Genomic DNA, 10,823 nt, shown 5'->3' on the forward strand with positions numbered 1-10,823 from the left:
GTAATTTCTTAGAAAAGGTACATCGAATAAGGTCACTTTTAGCATTATTGATATATGCCCTATCGACCTTAAGTGACACATTCTCTATTTTTTTAGTAAGATTTCAATCTATTAACTATATATTTTTTACTTAACACTAAGACTGGCACGGAGCCATAAAATTGCACCATTTTTCTTATAAACGATCAGCTGGCGCTGACGACGTAAGTCACGCATGTGAGTATCTGTGATCTTCTTGAAGTGCAAGTACCCAATTCCAAACATTTCATATTTCCTCTTTAGCATAACAGTATGAAGAAATAACACAGCAAAACAGTTTCATCAATGAAACGTAAATCCTTCGAAGATGATTCTTCCGATGAAGAAGTACACACATCAGATGTTGACTGTTTATATTCCATTAGTGTATCTTCTAACTGAACAAAAATTTAAGAAAGGTGGATCCAATGAAGAAAATGTTTCTGATGAACTTACAAAAGCTGTAGTGAAGCGGAAGAAGCAGAAGACAAAGATCAGTAATTATTTCTAATGCACGCTGAAAAGCTTAGAGTATAGTTACCACAATTTTTGGTGCTCAGTTAAGCTAAAAGTTATTGTACTGCCTGTAGTCACATTTTTTTTTTATTTTTTCCCTGTTATAGTTTTATTTATATTTTTTTTGTTTGTTTATTTTACTGACAACACATCTTTTCATGTGAATTACACTACTGACCATTAAAATTGCTACACCAGGAAGAAATGCAAATAAAAGAATATTTATTGGGCACATAACAATACATTATAGTTGGAAGAATAAGTGATTAAATTTTCAGGATATTTGGATGTATAGATCCCGAGGAATTAATACTCAGAGTACCCTCCCCTGGCAACAATAACAGAAGTTATTCTCCAGGGCATCGAGTCGAACAGAGATTGGATAGCATGGAAGGGTACAGCATTCCATTGTGCCACAATTCATCGACCGTAGTGACTGGCGAGTGGTGGCGTGCCAGTCATTCGGCAACCATTGACCAGACGTTTTCAATTAGTGAGAGATCAAGAGAACGTGCTGGTCAGGGTAACAGGAAGCATGTTCTGTGCCAAGGAAGTTCATGATAGTGCGGGCAACATGCGGTCGTGCATTATTCTGCTGAAGCGTAGGTTTATAGAGAGCTTGAAGATAAGGCAGAGCAACTGACCCTTACGCATCAGAAATGTAACGGCTGCTGTTCAAAGTGCGGGTAATGTGAACAAGGGATGATCGAGACATGTATCCACTGGCACCACATGCCATTACTCCAGGTGATGGGCCAGTATGACGATGTCGAATGCAAGCTGCCAATAGGCTTTCTCCACGATGTCGCCAAACAATGATGCTGCCATCATTATGCGGAATACGGAACCTGAATTCGTCTATAAAGACGATGTCATGCCATTCCAGCGTCCAGGTTCGTAGTTGATCGCACTATTGGAGGCGCTCCGCCTGTGACGCAGCTTCAAGGGTTGCCGAAGCCATGTTCTCTGTACTAGCAGCCCATGCTGCTGCAAACGTCGCTGAACTGTTCGTCCAGACACTTGTTGTCTTGCACATGACATTATTTCTTGATTCAGGATTCGTGACGTAGCTGTACGATCCCTTAAGGCCATGTGGATAAAAAGTCTGTCCTCTCGGCTGTTAGTGATGGGGGCAGCTGATTTCCTGCGCGGCATTCCATGTGAACATCATGAAACCATTGATTCTATATTCTAACAGTTATAGGTTCTCGACCAACGCGAGTAGCAATACTTCGGTATGATAAACGTCAATCCCAGTAGACCACAATTCGACCTCGATCCAACTCAGACACGTGCTGGTAGACATTTCTCTTTGAAGGCACTTGTTGCACTTGTCCCTCTTGTATACATTGTAGGTGTCGCTACAGCCACCTACATTGCATGAATGCGCTGATAAGCTGATCATTTGCATACCACAACATGCTTTATCCGTCCTGCAAATTTCAAGTCGCCTTCCTGGTGTAGCAATTGTAATGGCGAGTAGTGTAGAATAAATTTATGTCTTCAGTGCAAAGTCACTTCGCTTTAAAAACGAACACATTTGTAGTAATAAAATTAAGCAAATTCTTTCAAACAATTGTTTTATTTTGTGAAATTTTATAAAATTTAAAACCATAGCTACAGTTCTGTACTTAACATAATTGGTTTTCCTCAAAACTTAAAATAATGGCAACTGTACACCTAATCTTTCTGCAGTGTACGCAAGAAAGCGGAGAAGCGTTACGGATGGATCGAAGCATTTTCCTCGCGTCATGTTTCCTACTGCATGTAAGTTTGAGAATTGGAATGCTAAATACTGTGCAAAACGAACAAGTGCTTAAAAACTAGTTGTTGAAATAAGTAGTTTTGGAAATTAAATAAATCTAAAAGTACAAAGCAAAAATTTAAATCGGATTTTATTACTTGGAAATCAAATCTTGAATCAGAAAATACAAAGTGTGGCTAAAAACAAAGCAATTTTTGTAGAAAAGAAAATTTAAAATCAAAACATGTTTAAATATAAAAAAGGCACAGATTTCAAGTATTTCAGCATCTCGCAATGACTTTTTGATTTCAAAACAACCATGCTTCACTTTTAATGAATACCAATTTTAAATACGATAAAACCATGTTAATCTAGATTAAAACAAGAATCTAATCCAAAGTCTGATGCTGTGACTAATTCATGTTCTGCCAGGTATCGCAGTATTTGCGCAAAGAAGTACAGATGCACCACATTGAAGTAATACCTAGTTTTAAAACTCCAGTCCGCAAAAATAGAGAAGGCAAGGATGAGAGAGAATGCCTGTACGGTACGTTTGTACGCTCGATTACAGTCAAATGCTAAAACGCTGACGACTACTAGTACCAAGAAAGGAATGATGAAAACAGCGTCTTGTTTATGGTAATCCCCTACCATGGTTTGTATTGCGATGGATGTCAACGATGTTACTGAAGTCCACATCAATGATATAATTGCAGTAGCGACAAACAGCAATAAGGAAAGCAGAATCTCGTCATCCAACCTGAAAAGAAAAAACTTTGATATCATCATTTGAAAATCACTAGAATTATGCTTGTAGCATAGTTAAAAGTAAACTTCGAATAAATTGAATATTTAATTTCATATTTATGACAATAAAAAATTTATATTTTCTATCTACAGCTTTACGTTTCGCTACAGGGGACATTTTAGAGCCAAGAGCAAACCACTATTTACAACTTGCTGTTATTTTTAGTATGTGCCACGTATCACCTGCTCTTGTGGCCGCAAACAAACAGGGCTGAAACAAACAGCCTATGCTTATGGTGCAGAGGACGTGAGTCAATAGTTGATAAATTGCACCAAGCTCAAGATTTGAAAGGGAAGGAAAAAAACTTACGGTTTAACACTTTTAGCATTTCAAAATAGACTTATTATGCCGAATTATAGGTACAATATTTTTTTCTCAGTACCGCAGTTGAGGGAAATCTAAAGTGTCAAAAATTTCAGCATAGATTGAAAGATGTAGTCACTCATAGTGAAAGTTGCATTAAAAAGTTCAATTGTAAATAGAGGAAATTTTTTCTTCAATAAGTATCATTCAGAAAAAGAAAATCACTTTAAAAATGTTCATTATGCTGCTCAAATAAGCATTTGTTAAAAATTATTTTGCATACTGACCAAACTTTAATAACTAATGTTCTTGAATACTATATAAATAAAGCGTAAAATTTTAATAAAAAAAGGCTTATGCAATTCATTTCCTTTTTTTTTACCCTACAGATACTACTACACTACTGTAGTTGGTGCAAGCTTTGTATGGCTGCAGGTTAAGTTTGAAATTACTATTTGAGTTCTTGAAATATCTTGACTATTTGAGTTGAAATTACTATTGAGTGATTAATTTTGCTAATTATTTTTTTCAAAATATGCCCCCTTGTTAAGTTTTGACAAATAAAATTTTGTAGAGATTCCGCACAAAGAGTAAAAATCTATTTCGTTACATTAATATAAAATTAATGTGAATAATTGTAAATACATGTGAGGTATATAGAGGAAAATATTAATTTCTAGCTCATTGCTATTAAAAATTGGATTTTTGTAAAACAACAGTCAGAATTTCTTATTACAACGTTGTCATGTTGTAATATGAAATTCTGCATATTTTAAGTTGAATATTAGATAGTCAATCTTTTTTTTCTTATCTTTTAATAATAGAATGACAGAGCCAACCTTGACAGCGTTACTTCGCTGCTGCACCTGCGCTAAGGATTTCAAATTAGTCAGTAAATTAGCTAAATATCAAAAGTCTTCGTCACGTGCAAATCTCAACAACTTTTTATACATATTTTTCTCTCCAGTGGAAAAAATAATTCCCCAATACTTTTGCCGAAACACAATTTTATTAGAAAAATATGATTTTATCGCATTATGCGATTAGGTGGATGCTTAGCACGGACTCTGCTACATGTATATTACCTCGTCAATTGTTACTTTTTAATAAAATTCGGGGAAAAAACTAATTTTCAAATTTTTACTTTCTTTTCTTTTCCCAACTTTTCTTTCATGCTCATTCAGTATTTCTTGTTTACTCAGTCCATTAAGTCGGAACTCTATGTCGAATTTGTAACTCTAGAACAGTTTGTGCTAAAGCTCTGAAATTCGAGCATCGACTACAAGGAGCAATCTTAGACGTCTATTCTAAAAGTCATTTAAACATTTCATTAGGTCCGTTCGCGAGATTTGTTTAAATGATTTTTCTCATTGATTTAGCATCAGCGTTTGTTATCAATCAAATTGTAGACAATTCTATTCCTGCAAATTGTTTAATTCTTTACAAGTTAAGCGATCATGTGGATCGGTGTTACGTCATATAATTAGTATTTATAAAGTTATCTGATATAACGTGTTAATTTCTTTTTATAACTGCTCTTTTAAAACATGTTCCTATTGACTTTATTATTTCTCAATGTTAGGGGGCAGTATTTGCAGAGTTTGTTCCTACTTCTGGTAAAAGACTCGCTTGTATTTATTAATTTTTTTTTCTTTTCCTTTCCCCTTTACGACGTCGAAAAGTTCGTTTACAATTGGCGGTAGTTGTCGTCCTTTTGGATGCACAATGCGTCGAAGCCCTAATTTGCTATCTGAAACTAAGATTAAATGTTTTTCCTAATTTGTCATGTAAAATTAATTAAGACCCATCACACCGAATGCAATGAAGTAATGCATTAAAGAGAAAAGACTGGAAAAAAATAAATAGTCACGTTCTGCTATGATGCTAGAGAACGGCAACAGTGTTAAAAGTACTAGTTTTTATTTATTAATTCTTCTTAAAATCCCGTCCGGGTCACCACAAATGTTATGAAAGTCCACCATAAAGTGCATTATTCTGTCGTTCTCTACTAAAAACTACTGTTTAACTAAAATAAGATTATTCTGACTCCATTTTTACAAAAAAACAAGGAACATAACACTATTTTAACACAAAAATTTGTTCCGTAATTTTACCATAACAATCGTTCAAACTAACTTACAGCTTGCATATACTAAATTAACAAATAAATTAAAATCTAGCTTACAACTTATACATTCAATAGAAAATAAGAAAAAAGTTAGTACTTTTAACAAGCAAGACTTCTTATAGTGTTTGTCTTTTTAGGATGGCGAATAAAACTCGGTAATTGAAATAAAGATAAATAAGTTATGTACTAAAAAGCAAAAATAATGCACTCCGGACATTCTCGAGAGCTAGACTCCGATCCGACCTAAGCTGAGTTAAAACTTCCAAATTCCAGGAAAGTATTGATTGTTACTATATCATCTTTTCTCTCATGTAAATAAATACTTTAATAAACTGACTTTCTATTCCAAAACTAAAAATCTATTTTTAGTTTACATCTAGTATGTTAAGAGAACGCCAAATCATGGGAGGAACCTTTAATCGCAAAATTCCTTTCACTTCCATAAGTAATTTTAAATTTAAAGTATAGAAAAGGCGATTTCAGAGTAAGCCATGAAGTTTTAAATACCGAAAAAAAAATTTCAAAATATCAAAATTAAAGCAAATTATGAGAGGATAATTTAGTATTTTAGTATGGGACAGTTCTCTTCAAATAATTTGCTTGCATTTGGGTTTTTTTTTCAGCGATTGAAATTTCCTAGCCTTCTCTATGTTTGACTGAACTCAGTTTTTCTATACTTCAAGTATTACATTTGTTACGGAGGTGAAAGAGAATTTGAGAAAAAAAGTTTCTCCTGCGATATAGCATCCTCTTAATAACAAATATGGTTGGTTGGTTTGTTAAAGTTTAATGGCACAAGAGCCTGAAGTGGCTATACTGCGCCAGTCACTATGTAAAAGAATTGCACTTTTACTTATATTAGTGAATACAGTCCCATTGTTAATAACAAATAAGCAGTTTTGTTGAAGCTTTTTTCTCTAGCTATCCGCAGTATTCGTGCATCTAACCTCAAATCGACGTCTACTCTCAGTTTCAAATTTGCAAAAAAAAAAAAAAAATAACAAAAATTTAAAAAAAAATTTAATTCTAAGACGAAAGTTTTTTTTAAATAAGATAATTTTTAAAAAAAAATTTAAAAAGAGAACCAAGTTTCTATGGATTTGCCCGAAAAAGTAAAAAACAAAAATTGAGACATTTACAAGAATAATGTTGACATCGTCTCAGTTAATTTTCCAGGTATTAAGTTAAGATTAAACAAAGTTTATATTAAAATGTATTTCTGAAACTTTTGATGAATATTTTTTTTAAAAAATCAAGTAAAAAGGGTGCTTTTCACTTGATTTTTTAAAAATTTCCATTTTGCCGGCGACAAAGTTGCTAATGCAAATTCACCGAAAACTTGCGAATTAAACTCTTTTAATTATTATTTTGATGCTTATTTTCCATTATTGTATTCTTTTTAGGCCACAAAATAAATAAACAGATTTTTCAAAAAACAAAAATAAATAAACAGATAAAATAGCTGAATTTACTTGAGCCGACGAAATGAAAAAGTACCGTGGAAAGTTGAAAGTTTTCGAATAATAGTAACATAAAAAAAAAAATCTGCTTTACATCTTTTAACTTTACATCTGCTTCCTTTATACTTCATGAGTTTTAATGATAAACGAAAATCACAATTCCTTAGAGTATTATCTTAAATTGTTTAATATTGTATTAAAAAAATGACAAAAAAGTAACTAAAAATGTTAATAGCACTTCGCAATTTTTATCTTCGCATATTTCATAATTTATTGCGTGTTTTTTGAAGCCCTTTCGGCAAGAAAATGCCAGTTTGAATACTTTGAACTCATACCAAAAATTTTGTTTTCAACAGCAAAAAAAGTAGGATTTAAAATAGAATATTTTGAATGCTTGGAAAAATTTTTGAAGCTTTTTTAAAAAGAAAAGTTACTAATTTAATTAGATTTTTCTAGCCAAGATGAAAATTATTAAAAATCAATGAATATTTCTCAATCATTGCATATTTGTTATGATCTTAAACAATAATATTCGGTACATGAGGAATATATTAATGAATTGAAAATTCAAATCTTTGTATTGACAACATTGAGAATATTATCGTCTAAAATTTCTGAACCTTGAACTAGAGAAAAATCTTACAAAGATATCAGCGAACAAAAAATTAAATATAAATACATACATAATACTCTGAAGTTCAGAGGGTATAACCTCTAAAACATTCTTAAATCTACCAACTTTCCTTGATTATTAATAATTTTATCGAAAATGTCAGTAAAATTATGAGATATTTCAGGAATACTTACATTTTCTGACTGTTTACTGCTACTCTGACTCCCCACTAAGTTTACGAAGGATTCAGAGTTCAAAATGATTGTGTTTCTTAAAAATCAAATATCAGTGTTTACAATGTACACAAAGCTAAAATTAGTTGAGCAAATGTTGCTCCGCACCAAAATAAAAAAAATATTAAAATATGCTATCGTACGTTAAGAGCTTAACAAAGTAAACTTACTAGGAAAAAAAGCAGATTAAATACAACTGCTGCAAACTAACTTTTTGTTTCATGAATCATAGTTATTTATTTCAAATATTTTTTTATTCAATCATACATAAATTCTATCAAATGTCCCCAATAAACTCTTGTCAGAATGAAAAAAAAACTCAAATAACAGCAGAAATTCAAAGGTGCTTTGAGGTCAACCAAGGAATAAACACCCTTCTGCCAAAAGATTTGAAGCGAGAAGGTAGCAGGTCTGAGTCCCGTCGTAACCCTGGATGTCTCTTCATTGTCTTTGCTTTATTTGCCCTTCTTCTATTTGTGTTCTCTAATTCGTTCTATTTGTCATTCTTGAGCATAACGCGGGTTTGAAAGCCGCTCTCTGCATTGAATGCATATGCTTGTATGTGAACGCGAATAAATAAATAAATGAATACAGAAGGACCTAATTTAAAGACAGTGAAAGAAGTATGGTGGGAATCGAACACGCTAAATTCCACACTTCAGGACAATACCTCTTCTTCTAAGTTTTTGGGTCCCGCAAGACACGGTTCGTTAAGACACGGTTCCAGCAGATCACCAAAGTCAAGCATCACTGGCTGCGGTCAGTGTGCGGGTGGGTGACCACTTGGATCAGTCTGTGTCGGGACCGAGGGTGGGCGGTATTGGTCTTCGTTAAACTGTTCTACCCTTAAAGTGCTCGACTTCGCGTGCAGGTCATCTGGCTACCGAAGCTGGGGTGCCATCCCCTCTGCAGAGGATCAAAATTGGGATGGTATGTCTTCGGATCATCCTCCGGGATGTTTCCCAGACCGTTGCCAATAGCCCATTGTGTGGCTCTAGTGCGACGCAAATGAACTACTACTACTACTACTAAGTTTTTGACACGCAAACCTACGACTATCTCAATTTCAGTCCAAAATCAGAGTCTCATGAATTATAAATAATTTCTACAATTTATTTAATCCCGCAGTGGACTGATCGTAAAGACACGGTCCCCAGTATAACACTGAAGTCAAGCATCACTGTCTGCGGTCATTAGGCGGGTGGGTGACCACTTTGATCAGCCTACATAGGGACTGATGGTGCGCGATATCGGTCCTCGTTAGACTGTTCTACCGTAAAGTGCTTGACTTAGCATGCAGCTCTTCAGGCTACCACCGCGGAGGAGCCATCCTCTCTGCAGAGGATCAAAATTGTGATGGCATGTCTTTGGATCACCCTCGGAGATGTTTTCCAAGCAGTCACCAATAGCCCATTGTGCAGCTTTAGTGTTACGTAAATAAAATACCTACCAATTTATTTATTTATTAAAGGACAGGGATAACTTAGCTGTTAGGGCTCATTTCCGAGAGTTCAATCCCCACCTGCCGAAGACTTCCCGTGTGCAAAATGGTGGCTGATGCAGGCTAAATCTTTCGGGGTTTCAAAGTTCTCCAAGTTCCCATAACAAATCAATGCTTCTGGAGGTACTGGATCGGAGATTGATCGTGGTCTGGTTCAGGTCGGATGAAAAATATGTATGTTGTTTCCAGATCCTTCTCAGAATGTTTCCCAGACAGTTGCTAATAACCCATTGTGCTTTTTACAAATCTTCTTAAAACAACTGAAGCAGATTAAAACATTTATATTAAGAATGGAGACGTAAAACATTTAATGTGTTAATTTAACATCTACATAAAATTAAGAAAAAAATGTAATTTTGTTTTATAACACAATAAGCACAAAGCTTTTCAAAACAACGAAAATAGCTCTCATTTGTGAACTACTTAAAATTTCCTCTTAAATTTCTTATGCGTTTTATATAGTCTTAGAACGAATCAGCTTCCGTCTGATCCCGATTCTGACGTCTCGACATAAATTTAGCAAAATAAGAATTGAAGTTTTCTTCAGATGACTGCGAACGCTTTGTTTGTGAAACTCTCTCTTTATATGACTTCATATGTCCTCAATTCTATTGGTATGGATACCAGTTTCGGGATCAACAAAATTCAAGGAATGAGAGTTGTCCAAGGCAATATTTTTAGGGTGATAACTTTAAGCAAATATTCTTCCGTACGATCTTCTACTACCTGGAAAAAGTATTTACCACTCCCTCTTTCTGTACTATCAAACGCCCATTTACCATTCACTCGTCTAACAGGATTATATTTTCTCTTACCGAACTTGCTTTCATCGATTTCCACAACCATACCAAGACCTCCAAACATTTCGTTTTTTTTTTCATGCATACAACAATACACGCTTCTCTACAAAATGTACGCCAATCAATCACAGTTTTTCTTAATCTCACATTAACCTCATTCATAACAATATTTGTACCAGCTTCATACACTCGCAAATACGAAAATATTAAAGCCTAAAGCATAATCATTTTAATCTCTTCAAACCAAAGACTGTTTACAACGAAGAGCCTTTTTACCTTTCTCACGACAAATCCATTCATAACCATCCGTTTCATTAATACAAATGCATATCTTTCATACAAACAGGACAAAAATCAAACCACCATGCACAGACCAATCAATATTACATTCCATCTTCCTTCAGACCAATAAAAATATGCATTTTTAATTTTTTCAGACATTCTTTGTAAAGATGAGAAACAAAGATAGTTATAGCAACGATAAAAAGCAAGCAGCTAATGGTAAAAGAATAACGCAGGTTAAAATTTGAAATATAATTAATATGAAGAAGAAAAAAAACAACCAAGAAACAATCACAAAACAATAAACAAAAATTGTGGTAACCCAAAAGTGACCTCAAAGAAAGCAAAGAATACCATATGATGCCAGAAAACCTTTCTTTTGTCCTACCAGAATTACTTTCTTTTGTTCTTGTAGGT

General features: G+C 34.0%; 1 long non-coding RNA gene across 1 annotated transcript; it reads right to left on the reverse strand.

The window, feature by feature from the left end:
• Positions 1-2,411: 2,411 nt before the first annotated feature.
• On the reverse strand, positions 2,412-8,485 carry LOC107438499 (uncharacterized). The gene is made up of 2 exons (XR_001583384.4): positions 7,785-8,485; positions 2,412-3,038 (listed from the first exon to the last, which is right to left on the reverse strand). It is a non-coding gene; the product is annotated as an uncharacterized LOC107438499 (long non-coding RNA).
• Between the last annotated feature and the right edge of the window lie 2,338 nt (positions 8,486-10,823).

This window comes from Parasteatoda tepidariorum, chromosome 2 (genome assembly GCF_982258835.1).
Source record: "Parasteatoda tepidariorum strain Cologne lab strain chromosome 2, Ptep-v5.0, whole genome shotgun sequence".
NCBI lineage: Eukaryota > Metazoa > Arthropoda > Arachnida > Araneae > Theridiidae > Parasteatoda > Parasteatoda tepidariorum.